General features: G+C 36.1%; 1 protein-coding gene across 2 annotated transcripts in view; it reads right to left on the minus strand.

The window, feature by feature from the left end:
* The window catches only part of CAMK4 (calcium/calmodulin dependent protein kinase IV), a 217,495-nt gene that overhangs the window by 144,994 nt on the left and 46,257 nt on the right, over positions 1-26,244 (minus strand). The window contains exon 1 of one of the 2 annotated variants that reach the window (XM_039222981.1): positions 9,811-9,856. The exons of the other annotated variant lie outside the window; for it this stretch is intronic. The gene's annotated coding sequence lies outside the window, so the exon portion shown is untranslated. Of the gene's footprint in view, positions 1-9,810; positions 9,857-26,244 lie in introns of those variants that run through there. 2 annotated transcript variants of the gene reach the window in all.

Here is a 26,244-nt window from a genome sequence, read left to right on the forward strand (position 1 = left end):
CCATAGGTTATTCATCTATCTATCTAATTTATATCTATCTAAATTTATCTAATTTATATAGCTGTCTTATTTATATGCATATTTGACAAATTTTTGGTAGAAGATACTTATTTGATAAAATGGTCACAGAATGCAAATGCAAACTTAAATAGATGAAAAAAAAACCTGACAGTAGAGATTAGAGTTCATTATGTGTCCCTTTTTAAATTATTTGCTGAACCATGAATTCTTGTTTAGGATTTCTAATACATGAAGACCATCCATGGAAACTTTCCTGACTATTTTCCTGAGGGATGGAATGGAAGGGTGGTTTTAACAGAACTGTCTTCACTAGACTTAACCATTCCATTCCATTTCCTGAAGGGAAGCTTAATTTCTTGTAAAGGAAGCTTATGTTGAGCTGCCAGATGCTTCATTCTCAAACACAGCCAATGAACACATATTGATATTTGCCAAACCCGCAGTGGAGGTGGGACACTGAAAGGGTGCCAAAGAAGCTGCTAATTTTCTAGAGGGAGGCATGTGTGCTGTGACTTGTTTTTGTTTTTAGCAGGTTAATGATTAATATAAGAAATTTATATGAGTTTTATCTTTTCAAATAAAAACAGCTTTCAGGCCATACCATCATCTGTTATTATTATATCATTAATTAGTGAAATCATTAAAAGTAAATGAGTCAGACTAAAAAAGACAAACAGTACATGGTATCACTTATGTATAGAATCATTAATTTTTTTAATGTTATTCAATTTTGAGAGACAGAGAGAGACAGAGTACGAGCAGGGAGGGGGAGAGAGGGAGACACATAATCAGAAGTAGGCTCCAGGCTCTGAGATGTCAGCACAGAGCCTGAAGCAGGATTCTAACCCATGAACTGTGAGATCATGACCTGGGAAGAAGTCAATGCTTAACTGACTGATCCACTCAGGTGCCCCTATATGTAGAATTTTTAAATTAAAAAGACACTTATAAAAAGTCAGACTCATACAAACAGAGAGTAGAAAAGTGGCTGCCAGGGGCTGAGAAGGGGGTAGAATAAGGAAAGGTTGGTAGAAGGGTCCAAACTTTCAGCTGTAAGATGAATAATGTTGAGGAGCTAATGCATAACATGGTGACTACAGTTGATAGCACTGTATTGTATAACTGAAATCTGCCAAGAGAGTAGAACTTAAATGTTCTCACTAAAAAAGAAAAGAAGGTAAATATATAAGGTGATGAACATGTTTATCAATCAGATGGGGGAAATTTTTTCACAATATATACAATACAAAAATACAGTAGACAATTCCTATGGGACGGAAGTCCACTATGGTCAACTACACAGTAAATGATGACTGATAACAAAATTAGAATTCACAGATAACCAAAAGCTCTTAAGTTTAGTTGTATGCTTCAGTCTTATTTTTTAAAACCATATGACCAAAACCAGAAAACAACCTGTCAGTTCGAGTTGTCCTTGCTAACAACCAGACAATGGCTGGGAGAGGAAAAAGAAGCCCAGCATCTGAATATTTTTGAATACTGTAGATTTCTCCCAGAAAAATAATCTCCAAGACAGACTTTGGAATTAAAGAGCAAATACAGACAGTTGTTTTTTCCTCTGTGTTCCATAATTCCATGACAGTGTTAGTAAGTACTTCTTTAAAATGCATTTGCTTTATCAGCATTTACTGATAAGACCTGGGATGATCTCATTTTAAACACCGCCATTAATTACGGTTTCACCAGAGATTGAAGTTAAAATTTTAAGTGATTGTTTTAGGTCTAGGGTTCCTGAACTTAAACCAAAAGTCCATATGCTTCACTTTCAGCTTTAGAGTAAAAGTATACCGACAGTTTCAGATTGGAACGTGAGCATGGTGGTGCATTTAAATGAGAAATCTGTTGAATATGGAGGGGCCTGGAAAATAGTTAGACTTTTAAAGACGTTTATTGTTGGCCTCCCTACTGGAACTGTCTCCCTTTCACACAGTTCCACTCACCTGCAGATATTCTGTCTTCCTTTTCTATTTTAAAGCCATAAAGGGAAGATATAGAAGAAAAGCCAATTTGAGAGAATTATGAAGAGTTAAATTTAAAAGTGAGAATAACTGCAAATGAGCCCTACTAAACCACAGCAGCTGGCAATATGTTTTTAATTTGAAATTTAAATCTGTGCAGATTTTCAATGTCACAAATTTCTAACGTGAAATTTGCCTCTTAATGTTTTATTTGAAGAATTATTTCCCTGTATAGATATCAGAGCTGTATTATAATCAGCTTTTTATCACTTTGTATTCAAAGTGAAAAATATAACAGTTTCATGCACTGAACATAGCTTTACAGCATCTGTAGCAATTTCATAATTAGTTACAATTATAGCTTGACTTTTTAAAATTTGCTCATGAAAAATGCAACCTGCTTTGAAAAAAAAAAAAAGGAGGAAAAACCTCTAGTTTGGGGACAGGAAACTCAAGCACCAAGTGACTCTGCCACGGGACATATTCAACTTCACACAGATGCATATTCCTCAGCTCGCTGAATTCTCTCCAAAACACTACAAGTTAACAAATTTGCAAAAAAAAAAAAAAAAAATACAGAACAATATGCATCACTTTTTGTGTTTCTGTAGCTTAGTGCTAGTATTCATGAGATAGCACTATCTTGATTTTGAACCTGAATGATGGATATCTCAATCATTACTATGAAAACTGTAGTGTGAAAATGAAAGAGGGAGAATATTTCTCGCATCCTGAACCCTTGAAGCTGTTCCTTGAATTTAATATCTCACATTAATGTTAAGTAAAAAAGAAATACCAAAAAAAAAGCCTACATTCTAAGGCAGCTATTTAAAATCATTCATGTATACATAAAATAACTAGAAGGTATTGTGCAAAACTAAATGTGATGGAATTAGGATTTTTCCCCCAAATTTAGTGATTATAAATTACATCTTTAACATCATGAGATTTGTAGTTTTAAAAGCCCATAGGTCACCTATGTAGTTCTTATCTTTCCTACTAGAGTGTAAAGGGCTACCATCTCTATCTCACTCATGGCATCAAAACAACTATGAGTGCCCTCTATCTATTTGTTTTAATACATGAATGAATGTATAAATATAATCAATGAACAAACTTCCTGTCATTTTCAAGAAAGTAAATCATTAAAGGAAAAACAGTAACAGGACATTTAATCTTTCATAAGCATATTATTTAAGTTAAAAAGTCTAAAAACTGAAATAAATATTTTCCCAGGGAAACCCACTCAACACAAACCTAAGGCATTTTGTTGGTCATCAAGGACTGGCATCTTGGTCCTCTGAGTAGCCCAGAATCCAGAACAGTGTGTGGCACATGTCACTTCGCCATACAGGTTTATAGCAAAAAGGACTAAATGTGATAGCAATGGTGTCTCTTTGACAGTCTTTCAAAGAGAAATCAGTGGCTCTATTCTTCTGAATATCAGTTGTATTGATTTAACAAAAATCAAGCCCTTGCTCTGTCAGCTCTTCTAAATCTAAAATTATTTCAAATATAGGAAGCTTGTAGGTCATTAATGGTCAAATTTAAAGATAGGTCTGTTGCTGCATTTAGGCATTAAATTCCACAAAAATCAATTATAAGGGATACTTCAAATGTATTTTAATGATTCAAATTCATGATTATCAAAAGGCTAAAGAAGGACACAGAATTTTCATATTATACTGTTAAGGAGAGAAAAAATACACACTTTTCTGAATTTATCATCGTAATTGTACCATTAAAATGATGACAGCACTTGCCCCACATCTTCATTTATACATACCATATACACATATCTTATGCAGCAGCACTTTATTTCTTTAATATTCTGTGACTAATATTGTACAGTACAAAAACACAAGTTTTAAAGGAATTTAGATAAATATGAAAAGGGTATGTATAGAAGGTTAGTATAAGTCAACCAGTTTCAGCACACTAACCTCTGGGGGTGACATGATGGAGGTAATTATGAGGAGTTACTGTCCCTGGTGCTATTGTTAAGACCAACTGCTTGCACCCACCCAACATAACCTAGGTTATGTATTTATGGTTAGATGGAAATAAAATTCACCGCAAATGTGCATGTTTCTTTATTCTCACATCAACCACAGATTTTAGTGCAGGATGTTAGAAATATAAATATATATCCACCGTGGTTTTTGTTATTTTCTTCAGCACCTGCAAGTTATTATAACACATGTTTTGTGTAATGTTTAAATAGGATTGCTTATAAAATAGCATGTTCAAAAAAATACTCCAATCTCAAACAACTGAAAAGTATCACTTCAAAGGCAGGTAAGGAAAACACAGAAAAACAGCAAAAGATCTATTTTAGGTTCAGGTTTAAAAATACAGATTGATTAAAATCTTAATAGAGACTTCAGATACTGCAAGGCAACAGGGAGATGGGAAGACATTTGACTGAGTAGAAGTTTCCACCTAGCTTTGGCTAACTTTAGAGAAAAGTGATACAGTGTGTATACAGGTAACAAGAAAGAAATTGTGATTTTACATGGAAAAAATCAACAGCTATTTCTTAGCCTTTTTACCATGATTTCATTTAAAACATATTTTTCTGCTGTATTTTTTTCTGATAGCAAATGTAGCATGACTCCTACTGAATTTTCAAAGGACACATAAAAACATAAAGAAGAAAATAATCTTATCAGTGAAGATAATCACTTATTTTCAAACTGTCGTTACTTCTTGACCACGTAATGAACATAGTTCCTATATTCAATCATCAAATCCAATTCATATTTATATTAGATAATTTAAAGATAAGCAACTCTTTAAAAGTTCTGAGCTTATTTCACTTATAATCTTCAGTCCTATGTATGTACAAATCACAGGAACATGGGTTTTAAGATGTTTTTTCTTAGAATTCTGTCCTTAGAATAAGCAGCCACGTGGTATTTTCTTAATTTAAATGACATTTGGACTATAAGTCCAAGTTTCATGATAGAACACAAATCTGCATATGTGGTTCCTGAAGTTTTAGATATTCTTTTATATAGATCTCTGACAGAAATGTAATTTTAGACTCTAATGATCACCATTCCTGCACAGCATGTCTCCCACCTCATATCATGGAGTTTTTCTGCTGATAACTACCACTGAACTCCACCTGGCACCACACATGTGCAACTCACAGTGTGGACAAGTCAATACTCCCTAATGTCTGTCTGTGACCAGTTCAAGAACCAATGCACAAATTCTTCCCCTTTGCTCTGCGCCCATCCTTGCCTATGATGGATTGCCTGAGAAGGAATCTCAAGATACACTCTCATGGAATTGAGCAATCAGTTACATTTAGTACATGCCAGCACAATAACACATTGGCTGTCCTTCATTTTCTAGTTCATTTCTCTTGTCCCTCATTCCTATTGCCTAGAATTTAATTCCCTAATTAAGTGATAGCTCATAAGAATTTTGCCTCAGGTTCTGATTTCTGGCTACAGACCATTTTATGGCAAGACGGTGCAAAAATGTTTTCATGATCAAAGAAACCACTAGTCTTCTAAGATTAGAAGCAAGTGGCCTAAGGTACAGCAAAGATAATACAATAAGTGATATTGTAATATTGTAACAATATTGTATGGTGACAGATGGTATCTACACTTGTGGTGAGCATGGCATAACATACAGAGATGTTGAATCACTATGCTGTACACCTGAAACTAATGTAACATTGCATGTCAACTATATTCAAAAAATTTATTAAAAGAAATAGGTGGCATAACAGCATAATGAAATGGCCAGTTATAGGATCAACTTAGGTGTCAGCTCAGGGAAAATTCTGTGGGGTCTGAGGAGGGGGTAGTCTATTCTCCAAAACAAGGTTTATGTATTGAACCAATGGTGCATACATGATACAGTACATGTCTGGAATTCACAGGTCTGAGAATCTAGGGATAAAGGTAGGATTGGCCCTTTTCACCAGCACTCCCAGTTGTCAACTTGTGGAATTTGTACTTCCTGTCCCCAAAACCTTAGACTATGCCAGTGTAGGTTAATGAGTTCCCAAGGAGATGATACTGCTTCCACTGGAAGATGTAGTAATGTTTCTATAAAACTTTAGACCCCTCATGCTTGAGGCTCAACAGGGAAATAGATGAATAAATAAATGGATAACCAAACCTAATCATCAAAAGGAACTAGAGTTGGGGCCCATGGGTAGCTTAGTTAGTTAAGTGTCCAACTTCTGATTTTGGCTCAGCTCATAATTTCAGGATTCATGAGACAAAGCCCCTGATCGTGTGGAGCCTGCTTGGGATTCTCTCTCTCCCTCTCTGCCCCTCCCCTGCTCACTCTCTCTCTCAAAATAAATAATTAAAACATTTTTAAAAAAGAGGAACTAGGGGCGCCGGGGTGGCTCAGTCGGTTGAGCATCCAACTTCGGCTCAGGTCATGATCTCACGGTTCGTGGGTTCGAACCCCACATCGGGCTCTGTGCTGACGGCTCGCTCAGAGCCTGGAGCCTGCTTTGGATTCTGTGTCTCCCTCTTTTTCTGACCCTCCCCTGCTCACGCTATCAGAAATAAATAAAACATTAAAAAATTTTTTAAAGAGAAACTAGAGTTTCTGCTACCCAATGGGGATGAGGAAGAATATAAATGTGGGATGATTCACTGACATCTCATAGTGCCTCTGTGATCATGGTCAATGACCAAATGTAGCAGCTATAGGCTAACAAAAACAAGGCATCTAAAGGTTCTCTACCAGGACAAATATCATATGTTTGCATGTATAGAAGGATTAGGAGGAACTTAACTGAGGAACAAGGGGGAGAAGAAGGGGGGAAATGGTGGGGGAAAGGGAGAGAAGCAAACCATGAGAGACTCTTGAATGCAGACAAAAACTGAGGACTGATGGATGTGGGGGAGAGGGGGGATGGGCATGGAGGAGGGCACTTGTGGGGATGAGCACTGGGTGTTATGTGGAAACTAATTTGACAATAAACTATTTGTAAAAAACTAAAAAATAAAAAAAATAAAAATAAATAAAATAAAGGTTCTCTACCTTTATCTAAAGGCATCTAAAGATGCCTCTCTAAAGATAGAGAACTACCCAACAAGCATGCAACCAAGATTGGATGCATTGTTATCCAAGAGTAAGAAAAAATCTAGAACGGATGGTGAGGAAATTTACAGTGAATACCAACTACAGCTTTGGGATCTTCCACCATAATGGAGAAAGACCATTACTTGTCTCATTAAGCCTCTTGCCTTAAGTCTTTTAGAAGATATGACAGGTTACCACCTAAAAGGGGCTACTGTGACTGATTAGGAGAAACGGGGAGGACATCTTATATTCATAAAAAATAAAGACCCCAGCAATAGCACTGCTAGGCATTTACCCAAGGGATACAGGAGTGTTGATACATAGGGGTACATGTGCCCCAATGTTCAGAGCAGCACTTTCAACAATAGCTAAATCATGGAAAGAGCCTAAACGTCCATCAACTGACATATGAATCAAGAAGATGTGGTTTATCGATACAATGGAATACTACATGGCAATGAGAAAGAATGAAATCTGGCCATTTGTAGCAATGTGGATGGAACTTGAGGATGTTATACTGAGTGAAATAAGTCAGGCAGAGAAAGACAGATACCATATGTTTTCACTTATAAGTGGATCAGGAGAAATTTAACAGGAGAAGGGGAAAAAATAGTTGGGGAGAGGGAGGGAGGCAAATCATGAGAGACTCTTGAATGCTGAGAATTAACTGAAGGCTGATGGGGGTGAGGGAGAGGGGAAGGCGGGTGATGGGCATGAAGGAGGGCACTTGTTGGGATGAGCACTGGGTGTTATATGGAAATCAACTTGACAATAAACTATGAATGAAAAAACAGAAAATTATGCACATTCATGAACTGCTACCCTAATCAAATATAAAACATTTCTATTATATCAAATTGTCTCCCCCTACCACTACCCAGTCAGCTCTCACCCCTATATGCAACTGCTTTTTCCATTTCCATAAAGATAGTCTTTTCCTTTTCTTGAGACTCATGCAAATGGAATCTTAGAATATTTACCTAATGAGATTCGCTTTTTTTGCTTACCATATTATTTTTGAATGTTAAAGATGCTGTCTTTACGAGTTACTCATTGTTTTTGTGTTGCTGTATAGAAATTCATTGAATGAATATACTTCATTTGTAAAAGTTATTCTATTGTTAATGAACTACTGGTTAATTCAAGGTTTGAATATTATGAGTAAAAATCCTATGTATATTCTTACAAAAAAAAAAAAAAGAAGCTCCTGAGTGCTGGAAGTTTTCCATTTTTCTATATCTGTGGTGTGTTTTTTTACAAAAAGAAGATTAAAATGCAATTCTTAATTTACTTTTTATATGTGATAGCCACTTTTTGAACAATAAATAATCTTAGACTCAGTAAATGCTACAGATATCTGAAAGACAGGCTATTATATAAGCATCTAATTCTTCCATCACTTTTTAAAGTGTTAAAATACAAAATAGAATGTGAATATATTTTGACATTCTGTCTAAACAATATGATTGTCAGAGTAAATATTACAGGTTTGAAATATAACTTTTCTTTATATATAATAATTCTTCCCATCACCATTGACAGTATTAAAATTCAAAACAGAATACATGAAATCTGAATTAGTCAAGATTTCATATCAACTATATGTATGAAAGTCACATCCTGTGTTTAAGTATTAACCAAAGCTTTTTGTTGATGTCTTCTAATACTATATTCACTCAATTCCACACCAACTTTCTCTGGGATTTTGTTCCCAACCTGTCTCACCTGGCTTGATTCATCCCTCCTACCTCACTTTAGCATGACCTGTCTAAATAATATTCAGGTTTCTTACCAGTGACCTGTTTACACTAGTAAGAAACTAGTGAGAGAGGGAAAGTGCAATGGTCTTCTGTGTGCAGGGACCTCTAGGAGTCTGACATAAAGCAAATTTTGAAAGTCAAAGAAGGTTCAGTGAGGCCATTCTTACCAAAAGATACTAAAATCCCTACCAATTACCAATATTTTAGCCAATACTTTGAAGAGGTCATGGAATTGGATTACCTGAGAAGTCTCAGAAACACACTTTAAGGCTAAGTGCTTTTACTGAGGAAAAAGAGAGAGAGAGAGAGAGAGAGAGAGAGAATGATAAGCATCAGGAAGGGATGAACACGTCCCAAAACATTGGAAACTTCAACTTCAAAGAGGCCGATTAAGGAATCAAAAAGGGAATTTCAGTAGCACTTCTCTGGTTTTCTTTTCTAATGTGCATCAATTTGCAAGCACCTAATAGGAATTGATTAAATTTTAGTGTTCTCTATTTGAATAACTATCGTAAATACCACTAAACAGTAATAGCAAAAAGTTGTCTTCATAAAATGAAGTTTTAGATCACTGTTAGGTACATAGCAAATAGCATGCAGTCTGGGTCCCAAGGAACAAGGTTGGAGTCCTGGCTTTGGAACTTCATAAACATATGATTTGGGGCAAACTTCTGAGTATCATTTATAATGGGGGCCACAAAATGTTGTTGAATGGAATAGTGTATGTAAATCTGATATGTCACATATAAAAGCACACGATATCAATTTTCACAATTATTATGCTAATTTAATTTTATATTTAGTATTCCTATAATACAGACACATCATATGACTACTATTTGTCAACTATATTTTATCAAGTAAAAGCTCTGTATTTGGTATTTGAGCTGCTACACAACACAACTATGTGATACTAAACCCAGGTTTTACCCTCTCTGAGCTCCATTTTTTCATCATTATATAGAGAAAATGCTAAGAATTACCTCAAAAGAGCTGATATGGTGATTAAATGAGATGACACATGCTGGTATGTACAGAACCTAGAACTCTCTGACTCTTAGATGTCATAATCATTATTGGAATATGGATATTATTGCATTTTGCATACCTCTATTTTTCCATACAGGAGTGTGTCCCCAGCTTGATATCATATCCTTAAGTATTTTGGTCACATATCAACCCAGGCTGTGACAGATTCTGGCTGATGTTTCATTTATCCCAAGCTAGGTAGATGGCAGCCTCATAGCAATGCTGCTAACAGTCAGTCTGAGAGTGATGAAGCATCTTCCTCAACAGACTATGAAACTCTTATCATGGGTTTGCTTTATCAGAAAAATGTACGACCACATGTAAATTCCTGTGGCAATTCCCCGAAGACTGCCCTGCCGTCACAGGGCACCTACACAACGACAGAGCAGAGATCTATCTGCTGATGAAAAATACTAATTTTGTCATTTGACCATAATAGCCTTGACAGGGAACATAAATAACCCATCATTAAGGGGACTACTATAAAAAATAGATAAATGTGTCGCTTTATTCTAAGAATGCAGCAGAATTAGAACTGCATTTGTGAGAAAAAAACAGAAAAGATATGAGGAATTATGTACATGAAAAAGCAAGAATTTTGAATGCACTAAGAAATTGCATCCACTGAGCCATGCTTGCAGCACAGTATGTGACATCAGTATGCACAGGAACCTCAATTTTGGCAGCATTTTTAAGTGTGTTTATAGAAGATTTTTTTTTAAAGCTAATGGGCATTACCTTGCCAATGGCACACGACACATTATGTTATTGAACAATTAAGTTAGCAAGTAAGTTAGTAAATGAACCATCTGATAGTCATGAAAATGACTTTGGCAACCTGTGAATTGTGTAAGCACATCAGAGACTAAGAAAAGTACAAATTTAATAGTCATTAAAATGCAAATAGAGATACATGGGTATCTCAAGAATGTGTGCGTATGTATTTCATTTCCCAAATTGTCTATAAGATGTGCATTAGTATATTTCTTCTGCATGTTCTTCATAGTACAGTATTTTTTTCCTTTTGATGTGTACCATGATCATTTTAAGACAATTTTCATTTGTTTCAGTTCCTTGGATTAGGGTTTTATTTTTATGCTCCAGCCAAAAGAACAGTATGTGATATAGCTCTTATTTTAGTGACAGACATTCCATATGTATCATGCATGAAATGTTAACAAATTACAAATCATCCAAGCTTGTAACATATGACAGATATAGAATATACTGACATAGAGTTAGGCAATTTTCTGAGAATGTGAGTTTGTAGTAATTTTGCGGGGAAATCTCTTTTTCATGGCTTAAAAAAAAGTAGAGAAATCAGAATCAAGAGAAAAATATAAATTAGGGGGGCAACAGAAATCTGATTACACTATTGTTTATTTCCCATCCAGATCACTAGTATGTTTAACTTCCAAATTAGCAAAAATTACATCAGAAGAAGAATTATTGTCCTCGGTGTCTCTCCCTGCCTTGGGATCCTTTAAACCTAAACAGTTCTCTTCCCACAGCACTTCAGTGAAGAAGCCCATGCAGGCCAAAACCAACCATTCTCATGGAATGGGGATGGGAGGTGGGCATTAGGAGCTATTTGAGGCCAGGCTTCTGCCCAGATCTAGCTTCTGTCCCCCTGGTACAGAACCTGCATATGTAGACCCTCCAGGTTGGGTGAGCCAAAATCTGAAGTAACAAGTGAGATGCAGGAAGATTCCAAGCAACGGCTATGTTGGGGAGACTAGATGACTTTTCAGTTTCTCATTAGTTCATCTTCGTATTTCTCATACTACCCAATACAGTGTCCTGTAACACCAGTAAAGGTCTTTGGAATTAATATATTAATGTTTATTTGACTAATCCACAATTACAGTATATATAATTTTAAAAATACATCAAAGGGGCCCTGGAGTGGCTTAGTCATTTAAGCATCCAACTTTGGCTCAGGTCATGACTTTATAATTCATGGGTTTGAGCCCCGCATCGGGCTCTGCACGGACAGCTCAGAGCCTGGAGCCTGCTTTGGATTCTGTGTCTCCCCTCTCGCTCTGCCCCTCCCCTGCTTGTGCTGTCTCTTTTTCTCAAAAATGAACAAATGTTTAAAAATGTTTTTTTTAATCTTTTTAAAAATAAATAAATAAAATAAAAATATGTCAAAGCCAAATATGAAACGTTTCTTGCCTACAGTCATGTAATGTAAATGCTGAAAATCATCTGGCTTACAAAGTTGTAAGTGAGATATAAAGTGCATCATTTAAATAACTGATTGTGATAATAATCGGTTTAAAGAGGGTAGACTACAATTTCACGTAATTGTTACCTTGTTATTAGTTTAATTAATTACATACTAAAGCTTAACTGTATGTGAAATATCATACTTATTTTATGAAAGCATCACAAATTACATCTTAAACATCATGATGCAAATCACAAAAATAAAAATACTTTCCAAGTAAAACAGAATGGAAAAAAAAAAGGATACAACCTTAATGCTCAGGAGTATAGGAACAGATTATTCAAGTAGGTTATATCATTTTAAGTGGAATACTATATAAAAAATAAAATAAATGGAATACTATGTAGTAGTTTAAGAGATGAGCTACTGCATTTCACCAATTCCAAGCTGTAATAGTTTTTACAGTTTACTATATGAAATGGGGTTGCTTCTTAAATTTCTGTTCTTTAGGCAGTAGGCATGCTTTGGTTGCTATTGAGTAAGCATGCAAAAAACTGACTGTTATCCCTGATGGCACACCTGGACAACTACAAGACTGTAATACTGAACTAAACAAACCACTTAAGAATTGCCTGAATATGGAGTATGAATCTTAATTGTTACCTTCTGGACAGATCAAGAAAGTGCCAACACCAAAACTGACACAATGGGTATCAGTAACTTGGAAAAAAAAATATTGGAGATAATAATAGAGCATTCTTTAAAGAAATACTCTTTCAGCAATACTTTGAATAGCACAGAGGATAATACTGTTTAGAAAAACATAAGCATCAGTAACTGAGTCAAACAGTGATTCAAGAATTTAACTCTGAATGTGAAGAGGTGTTAGGAATATCTTGTTAATTTTCCTTGTATTTTCCTTTCTATATCACAGAGTAATAAGTGATAAAAATCTACATCTACTAACTCTGAAAAAGCTCTTTCAGTAATAAGATCAATTTAACTGGCAATATTTTTTTTTCTGTCTTAGTGATACAAAAATATTGATGAGTCAAACACAGTAGATCCATATGCAAATATAAGGACAGATCTCAAAAGCATATTGTTGAAGGAAAAAGTATGTTGCAGAAATATATAATACAGTATGATCCTACTCATATAAAAAGAACTCACATAAAATTGTAACCTATATTTCTGCAGCTACATATACACATGCAGGTCAAAATATAAAAAGTGCACTGAAAGGAAACACACAAAACTAATTATAGAAATTAATTCAGTCCATGTGGAGGTAAGAAAATCAGAATTAGAGGTCATAGAAAAATGTGATTTAACCTAATCACTCATAAAGTTCTACTTCTGAATTGGAAAATACACTCTTACATTACTGATATTTTTTTCAAGTACTATATATCTAGAAAAACTGGCCAAAAGCAAACATATATATAAATGTTATATATTAACGAATATATTACACAATACATTAATAATGTTAATGCACTACAATATATATAAATATTAACCAGTAGTTGATTACCAGTGGTTAATGGGAATATCAGTCTTCTTTATTTTCAAGTTGGAACTTTATCAATTTTCACATTAGTTCTCATGTTTTCAAAAGTAAAATAACATTAGGGAGTTAATCACACACTCACATTTTTAAATGTCAGATAAAATAATCAAGCAGGAACTTGATTATGCATCTTTCTATCAGAGCCATCTAATAGTATGAGCCAAACAGTCCTGTATTTTTTTTGTCCTTGGACTCTCTCTCTCATGCAATGAAGAAAAATGTAATAAATCTGGACTTCATTGACCTAATTCCCGGAAATTTTCTTGTCAATTTTAGATGGCAGCTCTTTGGGAGAAACAACCATTCTTTCATCTTCTACTTTTGATTTATGTAAGTTGTAAACATGACTTTAAACCCTATAAACTTGACTTCTCAGACAAAGTGTTTTATCCTTATCACTCTTGGTAATTTTCTCATGTTCCAAAATGGTCTCTCTGAGTTATTTAATGAAGAAGCTTAACCTCTTTTTCCTTAAATGTTATTCTCCTCTTCCTTACAGAGAAAGATAAATAAGATAAAGATGTGTGCTTTACAATTCAGCAAGGAAACAGGGCTTATGAAAGACTTACCACAGATCTGGGGATTGGATGCAGCAGGAAATAGCAATATTTTGCTATGTGTACTGTATCAGCTAGGTTTGGGATGCAGGAAAGAAAAATTATTCCAGCTCTTTTAAACTAAAAAGCCAATACAGCAAAGTAGAAGTCTGCAAAGTCACTGGCAGGACTGGACTGGGAGGCTTTAGGCTAGGTCACCAGTAGGGAATCTCAGAAAAGAGCACAGAACTGTCCCCCATGCCACCATTGGGAATTTTTGGAATCCTAGACCTGTGGATCTGGAAGCCATTGATGCCTCTGCCTTAATTGTCTTTTCCCATCAACCAAACTAGCATCTTGGCCATAGAATGCAGTTTTAGACACACGAAGAAAACATCTCTACAACTTAAGTTGCCAACATCAACAACACAGCAGAAACACTGCCTCCACTTTACTTTCTTCCTCCAGATCTGATTTGAGTGTATATAAATGGCAGGGATAAATCACATTCAGAAACTTAGTAAAGTCTAAAGAAGATTCCAAAAACTCTCCAGTCCTGCTAACTATTGGTATCATAGCAATAATACAACCAACACTGATATTCAATTAATATCCTGAAGAAGTATATCCAAGCACTCTGAATTTTGTTCTGTTTTAATTAAAATTCTCAGAAGTCTACAGTGAGGTAATGCTTCCTCTCTAGCTTGCTTCCTTTCTGGTTTTGGCCTCTGCCAATTTGCATGTAGAGCTCACTGTGTCACAGTTACCATCTGTTTAAATAACCCACATCTCAGGGATTTACATGGCTGCACATGTCTCGGCAAACCTCTCAGTTTGGAGATGTAGGTCAGTCAGCCTAGATTTTTAACAGAACAGTTGGCTTTCCTATACAAATAACCGTATCTAGAATTTTAGAGTGTTCATTTCCTTTGTCAAGTTATTGATCATCTGCATATATTTTAATTATAATAAGGCAGCATGAAGAAGGGAAAGATGCATAGGCATTAAAGACAAGATCTTTGGTAGATGTCTTAAAACCTGGTTAATGAGTAGATTATGTAAGTGGCAGACTTATTTTGGGTCTCAAAAAACAGGAAAAAAATTTGAACTACTGAATTTTTTTTTCTACCCTTTAAGGTACAATAATGCTTGTCCAGTGACTTCAGAATGCTCTCCATATCAAGCCTGTAATTTCCTGGAGCTGATTCTTAAAATTAAGAGGTTATCACTATTACCTGATAATCTATCAGAAGAATCACTTAAAAGCTTGCTGTGTTTCAAAATGGGCCTCCTTACTGTGATATCTGGGGAATGTTCTCATTCCATTAGTAAACCACAATCAAATAAATGAAAACACACATTCTGAGAGAGTTCTTGTGCTCTTTATGAAAATTGCCTTCTCACGTTTTTGTTTACAAACTGCATATATAAAACTGACAGCTCTTTCGTTACTGACTGACCTCAGTAATACTTGTTCTGTAAAACTCCTGTATGACCACCTCCAGTTCAGTCACCAATTACATTTAGTCAGGAGTGGCTCTATCATTCATTAAACATAGCCATTCCCAATTATAATAAACAATTCAAATAGTGGGGTGCCTGGGTGGCTCAGTCATTTAAGCATCCAACTCTTGATTTTGGCTCAGGTCATGATCTCATGGTTTGTGGGATCTAGCCCCACATCGGTGTCTGCGTCGACAGCACAGAGTGTTTGGGATTCTCTCTCTCCCCCACTCATACACACACACTTTCTCTCTCTCAAAATAAAAAAAATAAACATACAACAAAGAAAGCTCTTCAGGAGCTCTTAAAGATAAGCAATTGATTAGCAATGGGAATGGGGATTTGATTAATCAACTGTGCTTTGACACAAAGGAGAAGAGTTGTTATTCTATAACTATTAACTATTTCTATTATACAAAAGGAAAAATTATTTTCAGAGAAAATTTTACTTCCTCCCTCTGGCTCATCTGTACGTGGTCTGTGCATCCTTCAGTATGTAACATCTGGCTTAATCACAAATGGATTTGATGGCTCAGGGCGGGATCTGATTGGCAGATACAGCTACAGCTAAGATCTGCAGAAGAGGTCCCAGTGTTGCTATGGTGACAGAGCTCTTGTTTCCAAGTGGCCCAGTCAGGGTGTGTCATATTGAACCACAGTTACTGGGGGAGGAACCCAGGACCCTCTGAAGCCTAGCTTGGCCTCCCTTGTCCTTCCCAGTAGTATCCATTATTCCACCCTGATTTCTCAAGTCACTACATATAACCAACTCAAGCCTATGACTAAATTTGTTTCAGACAAAGACAATTTAGAGTGCAAACTGGACTAATTTCGGATAAATGACATGAGTTATCTCTGAGTAAGTGTTGCTAAACTCCAAGGGGTGCCATTCATACTAAGGCTTGCTCCAGGGAGCACCATTCACTACCATATTCTATGCGGGTTGTCCCCTGAGGCTAAACTGAGGTATTGTATTGCCGATGACTTAATGTCTTAAGATATTTACAATTCTTTCTAGAATCTCTAAGGTCACTTCTTTCCTTGAAAGGAGATCTGAGATATCTACATAAATATATACAGATATTTTCTATATAAGTGAAAGTATCTTTTCAGTTTCCATAATCACTTTGAAACCACCCCCTTTTTAATCCCTTTCATTTCTTTGAAAAGTAAAGAATAGAAAGAATAGGTTTTCTTTTTGTAGGATGCGGAGACCCAGTATAAGATAACTGGTAAGCCTTAATAAACACTCAATAAATATTTGTATACTTAGCTTTCTTAACTATTCATTTAATAAGCCTAAAAGGATCTCTACTTATGATACTATATACATATATTGTATACGTACTTGAATGCATAAAAGCACATTACTTTTAAACTTTTTATTAAGATACAGGTTTTAGTAATTGTGAGTGGCCTTTCCCAAATTATTCTGAACTATTTAAGCTTCACTGTAAAAAGAAATAATAAACCCAGTTCTCCAAATTTCATACTGAAAGTCATTATTGCATAAATCTGCAAAATGCAATGATTACATGGGTATGAGTCAATATCCTTTTCCTAAAGGCAGGCACGCCTGAGTCCCCCGGCGTTGGCAAGTGCCTCCAAAGCTCCAGAGCATCATCTTTCTTGAACGCTATGTAAGAACTGTAATTATTCATAAAGGAGAGATGCAAAAGCAAAACTGTCATCATGGACACGATCATTTCAGTTGGGAGAAATAAAGCATACACAGGCACGACCTAAAAACATTATTACAGCTACTGAAACATACAGTAACAGAATAAGCTTATTCTTTCAATTCTAAGATTGCAGAGTTTCAGTACATATTAACTTTTCCTCTTTCTTCTAGTTATACTGCATCCTGAAATTATTAAGTAATTATTACCTATAAAAATTGAACATTACCCCTGGCGGCACTGACTTTTAAATTTGTCTACTAGTTTCACAGTTTTTTTTTTACATATATACAAACTTATCCTTATGACACACTTAAAATTCTCACCACTAAGCATCAATAAACGTTCTAACATTACAAAATGTATGAAATGGTACATGCACTATAGAAGCTAGAACTGAGAGACACAAAACGTTGTATGACATAAATTCAGAGAAGAAAAATGTCAGTGACTTTCATAATCAGCATTTAAAAATTTATTATTTGTTTTTAAGATCTAAAAACTATCTTGATTTCAAGTTAATGTTGACTGTTCACTATTTTAGGGCTACTGAAATTGATTTCTTACCAAAACTGAAGTCACTGTAAATCTTATTATAGGGAAACTTTGAGAGGGAGGTAAAAAGGGGAAATAAAAACAAATGGCTTCGAGTCTGTTGAAATTGCAACAAGCAACTGGCTGAATGAAACATTACTTTTAATCCCAGAAAATCAGTTGCACGGAGTCTTTGTGATGTATTATGCTCCTAATGGTTTATGACATAGCACACCCACATGTCATTGTTTAATTCAATAGATATTTTTCAGTCAGTTGCAGCAAGAGCAAACCAAAGACTTTTTCTAGCTTCTATGAGAATTCTGTTTAAGTGGTTGAAAGCCTGTGCCCTCCAAAGACACGGCCCACATCCCTAAGATTCAAATACGTCATTACTCATGGAGCTTCACGTGTTGTAGGTGCAAATCTAGTTTCTCAGAGTTAATCATCCATGTGTTAAAATCTTAATGAAAATTAAATAGATAAAAGATAACTTTCCTATAGTATATTTTGGGCTAAGTGAACATATCTCTCGGGAAATTGCAATTCAATCAAGTGGAGATTTTTCATTTAAAACTATTAATTTCAATCTAGCAAAGTGTTGTCTATGGCAAAAGAACAGAAATGCACATGCTTAATTTTAAGATCACACTGCTTATAGCATTTGAAGGTTAAAAGAGACCAAACTCTTGTGATTGTGAAGAACCACAAGTAAATGAGAACAGAAAAATTGCCAAAAATCATATATTTTTTAGAAATGAGTAAAAGATTTTTCAGCCTTAACATCTCTATGTTTACCTATATTTATGATAGAGAAGTTATTAGTATGACCCAATTCATTAAGGAAGGGCAGGATCAAGATGGCAGAATAAGGACTCATTGAAGCTTCCCATCCCACTCTTAACCCATACAAAATGGCATAAATATATTTGAAAAGTGAAACATTCACAAGGCTAGTGGGAAAAAAGACATGACCTAAGTGAACAGAAATAATTAAGAGAATTCAGGGGCGCCTGGGTGGCTTAGTCGGTTAAGCGTCCGACTTTCGCTTAGGTCATGATCTCGCGGTTCGTGGGTTCGAGCCCTGCGTCGGGCTCTGTGCTGACTGCCAGCTCAGAGCCTGGAGCCTGTTTCAGTCTGTGACTCCCTCTGTCTCTGACCCTCCCCTGCTCACGCTCTCTCTCTCTCTCTCTCCTAGAAATAAATAAAAATTTAAAAAAAAAAAAAAGAAATAATTAAGAGAATTCAGACTTTCAGCGGAAAAAAAAAAGGATGGAGGACAGCTGTAAGAGAATTAAAACTGGGGATAAGGAGCAGGAGGTGGTTACACTGTCCATTAGGAGAGAAGTGGTGGCCCAGGACACTAAGGGTGGCTGGCTACATCAACAATCCTGTGCTTGCCCACAGCCAAATATGCCTACCCTGAACCCCCAAGCCTCACTTGTGCCCAGAAGAAGTAACCAGAGGTGCCTGACTCCAGGGTGATTTGAATAGGCATGGGCAGGCAAAGTACTCAGAGCTCCCTCCCCAGCCCAGAAATGGGGACACCTCATTGCCAAGCATCTCCTGCCACTTTCTAACAATTGCTGGTGGGGAAGCACAAAATGCTGTGAACAGGTACACCACTCACAAAGGTGAAAACAGAATATAAAATTAATGTATGAAAGAGAGGCCCAAATAAACATAGACGAAGTATGTAACCAAGTACATAGAAAATACAGCAAAAGAAAGTAACGTATTTAATGGAACACACCACCTACCATGTGATTTAGAAGTATACCACACACACACACAGAAAATGAACATGAGATCTCAGAAATGAAAAAATAAAAGATTTACTTAAAATTAGAAACTGAATAGGATAGGTAACAAAAGATATGCAAGTGAAGATCAGTTCCAAGAAAAATAAGTGTGTATATCTGTGAAATACTTGTAAAAGAATGTCTTAGTAGCCTTTTTATTATAGTCCATGTGGCCACTAACAAGAGTATGGATAAACAAATTACAGTATGTTCATGCAGTGGCATACTTCTCAGAAAGCAAAAAGCAAAAAAAAAAAAAAAAAAAAGCAAAAAGCTATTGAGACAGATACCATCATGAAAAAATAATCTCACAGACACAATGAGTAAAAGAAACCAAACACAAAAAAGTATATGCCATACAGTTTCGTTTTCATAAAATTAAAAAATGGTGATAGAGCTATCAAAATAATGGCTGTCTTTTGTGGAGAATAAGGATTGCCTGGAAAAAGGCTCAAGAGGACTTTTTGGAATTATGGAACTGTATCTTTTTTATTTTTTTAAAATGGTTTATTGTCAAGTTGGTTTCCAGATAACACCCAGTGCTCATCCCCACAGGTGCCCTCCTCCATGCCCACAACCCCCTTCCCCTTCCCCAAACCCCAATCATCCCTCAGAAGAAGGGGAAAAATAGTTGGGGAGAGGGAGGGAGGCAAACCATGAGAGACTCTTGAATGCCTAGAACAAAAAGACCCAATTTTTTAAATAGGCAAAAGAGACTTGAACAAACATTTCACAAAAAAAAGATATATGAATGGCCAGTGAGCACATTAAAAAAAAAAAAGCATTAGTCAACAGTTAAATGCAAATTAAAGTCACAATGAGATGCTACATGCCCACGAAAAAAGCTAAAATTAAAAACATTGGCAGCACCATATGTCAATGAGAATGTAGAGCAAGTGGAGCCCCCACATGTTGTTAGTTGATGTGTAAAATAGCATGAGCCCTTTGGAAAAAGCCAGTTTTCTAACATAGGTAAACATGCACCTGACCCAGCAACTGTACTCATCACTCATTATGAACTGTATCTTCATCAATGTTAAGCCCTGGAATCTGTGCATCTTTAAGTATATGAATTACACCTCAATAAAAAAGAGAGGGAAGACGTGAGCTGGAAAACTGGCCAAGAAAAGTATACCAAAATATATCAAAACAAGGAAAAGAAAATGAAGGCTTGAAAGAAAAATACAGAAGCCTTGAGAAGAGATATAAATCCTTAAGCATTTATGCAGTAGTCCCAGAAACAGAGAACAGATCAAGAGACTGGAGGAAATGCTCCCATAATTTATAATACTTCTCAAACCTAAATAAAGACATTAGCCCTCACAATCAAAGGGAGGAGAGAGATCAGAGGTGGAAAAGCAGACACAGATCACAGTCAGTCTGGGAACACCAAGAATTAAGAAAAAATGTACTAGGCTTCTAGTACAAACACTTGAAGAAACCAAAATTAAATATTAGGTTTAAACAGAATTTTCAATAATATTTTATACAAGAGGACAATGGAACTATATATTTAAAGTTATAAGTTGTACTACTTTGTAAACCTAAAATTCTATACTCCTAAGCTGTAATTCAGACATGAGTGAAAATAAAGACCTTTTCAGGTATGTGAAACACCAAGTTTATCATTCTCAGACACTAACTGAAAGAATTACTACAGGAGCTACTAAAGTACAATAAAAAATAAGTATAAGTGGAAATTAAACACAGAAATAGCAGTGAGTCAGGAAAACAGTAAAATGTATGGATAAGTACAAATAAGTATTAATTGTAAAATTTTAAACATGCAGTAAATCCCAGAAGCTATCAATATGGGAAGTGTCAAAGAAAGGAAGGAAGAAGGAAAGTAAAGTGCTCTCAGATCCTGGTCTTGCTCTGGAAAAGATACAGCTACTAACTCTCATTGAAAGTGAAGTTTAAATGGTTGTTAAAAATGAAGGTGTTCCTCTAGAAGGATGGAAAACAGGAATATAATTTTCAATCACTACCAGCTCAAGTTTGGCCAGCACCCATGTTTTGCCTGGCCAATTCAGTATTTAAAAAAAAAAAAATCAAACTAGTGGCCTGCACTTAAACACAGGACTATTTACTTAAAATCCAGATGGTCTGGCAAGTCTGTTTATTAAAAGGGTGTGAGAAAAAATAAGGAATAAAAGAGGGAACTTTAAAATAGTTATGAGATTTATTAAAAAATGAAAAAAGAACACTTATGAGGAGCTTTATATAATAACTTTGAAAACCTAGGCAAATAATCTCTTTAGGAAAATATATTAACAAAATTGGCCAAAAAAATCAGAAACACTAAAAGGTTCAAAAACGGTAAAAGAGATGGAAAATGTCTATCCCCTCCAAAGTTGGCTGTTAAAAAGAAGTTTAAGAAGTTAATTTCTACATCCCTTCAAGAAGGAGATAATACCCAGATTATAGCAACTGTTCCATAACATGGAAAAGTGAAAAAGGTATGGTAATAATTTCATAATGGTGACATAAACTCCTAAACCCAAGTCAGACAGGTCAATATAAAAACAAAAAGTCAATCTTACTTAGAAACACACAGTAAAAATTCTAAATAAAAATAGACACAAATCGATCCATCATGACTAAGTAGGTCATTTATTCCAGGAATGCAATGGTTTCAACACTAAAAAATATATCAATGCAATTCACTATAATAATGGACAAAACGAGGGAAAAAAGCCTACAGGAGGACCTCAAGCAATAAAATCCAACTCTCCATCCAATTAAAACAAAAACAAAATTTATAGTAAACTAAAGATACATAGGAAACTAAGAAACATTCTTGACTCAGTATGAAGCTACAAGAAAACAAGAGCAATTGTGGTATTTACTGGTGAAAACTAAAGCCAAGAATAACAGAAAAATACCCTTATTTCTTCTATCAGTCAATAATGTGCTAGACTTTTTCATCAAATTGGCTTATACATCAAGAAAAAAGTAAAAGAATGATACATTTTAAAGGAAGTAAATGAATTTCAAGGCAGAAACTGATAGCTGCCTACTCAATCATACCTTCTCTTTCACCTTTTGTTTAAAAATTACAGTTTTGCCCAACAGATGGAAAGACACTAAAAAATTCTCTCATACATAATGTTGGCAAGGATCTGAGGAAAGAGATACTCCCATAATGGAGAGTATAAACTGGTGTAACCTTTCTGGACAGCTGTTTTTTTCTTGTCTTAAAATTAAGTGTACATAGGGGCGCCTGGGGTGGCTCAGTTGGTTAAGTGTCTGACTTCGGCTCAGGTCATGATCTCACAGTTCATGGGTTCGAGCCCCGTGTTAGATTCTGTGCTCACAGCTAACTCAGAGCCTGGAGCCTGTTTCGGATTCTGTGCGTCCCTCTCTCTCTGACCCTCGCCTGCTCACGCTCTCTCAGAAATAAATAAAACATTAAAAAATGTTTAAAAAATTAAGTGTGCATATACTTTGACCCACAGATTTTTCTTATGAGAATCCACCCTGGACATATTCTTGCATACAGGCATAAAGACATATAAAAGAAAACTCACTGTGATGTTGCTTCTCATAGTGTATGACACTTGGAAACAACCTAAACTGTTCCATTAGAACAGTTAAATAAACTAAATAAATTTCCATGCTAGTCACTCATCCATTTACAAATATTTTTTGAACACCAAATAATGTGCAAGCCACTGTTCTAGGTCCTGGGGATATATCAGCGAACAAACCCCAAAAGTAAATTCTACCTGTTAGTGGAGGAACATAGACAATAAAGACATAAATCTAGCACATGTCAGATAGTGGTGTTACAAAGAAAAATGAAGCAGGTAAGAGAAGACAAAGTGATAGAGCTAAAGAGACAGAAATAGGGATGAGAGAGACAGAGGGGGAGACATGGAGAGAAAGAGGGTGGAATAGAGAGGGTGGAAGGGAGGGAGAGGGAGAGAGAGAGAGATAGACTCTGAAAGGGAGGATGTAGGAGATAGAGAGGAACAGCCATGGAATTTCTGATGAGGACATATTTGGAAACTTGAAAAAAGGGAATAAGCCAAGAAAATATCTAGGAGTGGAGGCTTTCAGTCAGGAGACATAGGTGAGACTGTGTTCAGTGCATTCTAGAAATATTAAGACACAGCCAGAGCGGCTGGAAAGAAGTGAGCAAGGAGGACAGTGAAATGAGGCAGCCATACTCCATATATTATATCTGGTAAGGATTCTGATTTTATTCTAAACTGGTAAGATACCATGCAGCTATTACAATGAATGATGTAAGAGTATATGGCCTGGTACAGAGAGTCTGTATGATACACAGAATGACAAAAGGGTTGCAGAAAAATACATGCCTGTAACACTTGCATATTAAAAACACATACAGATTTCCATGATGATGATGAGTGATGCTGAACATCTTCTCATGCGTCTGTTGGTCATCTGTAAGTCTTCTTTGGAAAAATGTCTATTTGGGTCCTCTGCCCATTTTTTAATTGGGTTATTTGGTGTTTGTACTGAGTTTATGAGTTCTTTACATATTTTGGATATTAACCCCTTATTGAATATATCACTTGCAAATATCTTTTCCCATTCAATAATGGTTCCTTTTCATTTTGTTGATAGTTTCCTTTGAATCAAAACCACAATGAGTATCACCTCATACCAGTAAGAATGGCTAGTATCAAAAAGACAAGAAACAAGTATTGGAAAGGATGTGGAGAAAAGGGAACCCTTGTGCACTGATGGTGGAAATGTAAACTGATATATTTACGGAAATGGAAAACAGTATGGAAGTTACTCAATTAAAAACAGAAATACCACGGGGTGCCTGGGTGGCTTAGTCGGTTAAGCGTCCAACTTTCACTTAGATCATGATCTTCGTGAGTTCGAGCCCCGCGTCGGGCTCTGTGCTGATTGCCAGCTCAGAGCCTGGAGCCTATTTCAGAGTCTGTATCTCCCTCTCTCTCTGACCCTCCCCTGCTCACGCTGTCTCTCTTTCTCTCCTAGAAAGAAATAAAACATTTAAAAAAAAAAAAACAGAAATACCACTCAATCCAGTAATTCCACTGCTGGATATTTCCCCAAAGAAAACAAAAACTAATTCGACACTTTTATGTTTATTGCAGCATTGTTTACAAGAGCTAAGATATGGAAGCAACCTAAGTGTCCATCAACAAATGAATGAATAAAGAATATGTGGTCTGCCTCACGGTGGTCAGAGTGGCTAAAATGAACAAATCAGGAGATTCTAGATGCTGGTGAGGATGTGGAGAAACAGCCACCCTCCTGCACTGTTGGTGGGAATGTAAACTAGCGCAGCCCCTCTGGAAAACAGTGTGGAGGTTCCTCAAAAAATTAACACTAGAACTCCCCTATGACCCCAGCAGTAGTACTGCTAGGCATTTACCCAAGGGATACAGGAGTGCTGATGCATAGGGGCACATGTAGCCCAATGTTCATAGCAGCACTCTCAACAATAGCCAAAACATGGAAAGAGCCTAAGGGTCCATCAACGGACAAATGGATCAAGAAGATGTGGTTCATCTGTAAAATGGAATACTACATGGCAATGAGAAAGAATGAAATCTGGCCATTGTAGCAACATGGATGGACCTTGAGGGTGTTATGCTGAACGAAATAAGTCAGGCAGAGAAGAACAGATACCATATGTTCGCACGTATAGGTGGATTAGGAGGAACTTAATGGAGGACCATGGGGGAGAAAAAGGGGAAAAATAGTTGGGGAGAAGGAGGAAGGCAAACCATGAGACACTCTTGAATGCTGAGTACAAACTGAGGGCTGATAAGGGTGGGGGAGAGGGGGGTGATGGGCATGGGGAAGGCACTTATGGGATGAGCACTGGGTGTTATATGGAAACCAACTTGACAATAAACTATTTATGGAAAAAAATGTTGAATACAATTAAAAGAAATAGGTGGTCTATATGTGTGTGTGTAGGTATATATATATGAAATGAAATTTTGCCATTTGCGACAACATGGATGGACCTAGAGGATATTATGCTAAGTGAAGTAAGTCAGACAGAGAAAAACAAATACTATATGATTTCACTGATATGTAGAATCTAAAAAGCAAAATAAATAGACAAACACATTCATAAATACAAAGAACAAACTGGGGTGCTTGGGTGGCTCAGTTGGTTGAGCATTTAACTCTTGGTTTCAGCTCAGGCCATATCTCATGGTGTGAGAGCCCATGGGGCTCTGCGTTGACAGCACAGAGCCTGCTTGGGATTCTCTCTCACTCTCTCTCTCTGCCTCTGCCCTGCTCGCACTCTTGCACACTCTCTCTCTCTCAAAATAAATAAATAAACTTAAAAAATACAAAAAACAAACTGATAGTTGCCAGCGGGGAGACAGGTGGGGGGTGGGCAAAATAGGTAAAAGGGATCAAGAGGTACATACTTCCAGTTATGAAATAAATAAGTCACAAGGATGCAAAGTACAGCATAGGGAATACAGTCAACAATACTATAATAACTTTGTATAGTGACAGTGGGCAATTATACTTGTTGCAGTGAGCGCTGTGTGATGTACAGGATTGTCAAATGACTATTGTACTAACTGAAACTAATATAACTTGTATGCTAACCTTACT

The sequence above is a fragment of the Hyaena hyaena genome, unplaced genomic scaffold (assembly GCF_003009895.1).
Source record: "Hyaena hyaena isolate Hyena2069 unplaced genomic scaffold, ASM300989v1 scaffold_1232, whole genome shotgun sequence".
Classification (NCBI taxonomy): Eukaryota; Metazoa; Chordata; class Mammalia; order Carnivora; family Hyaenidae; genus Hyaena; species Hyaena hyaena.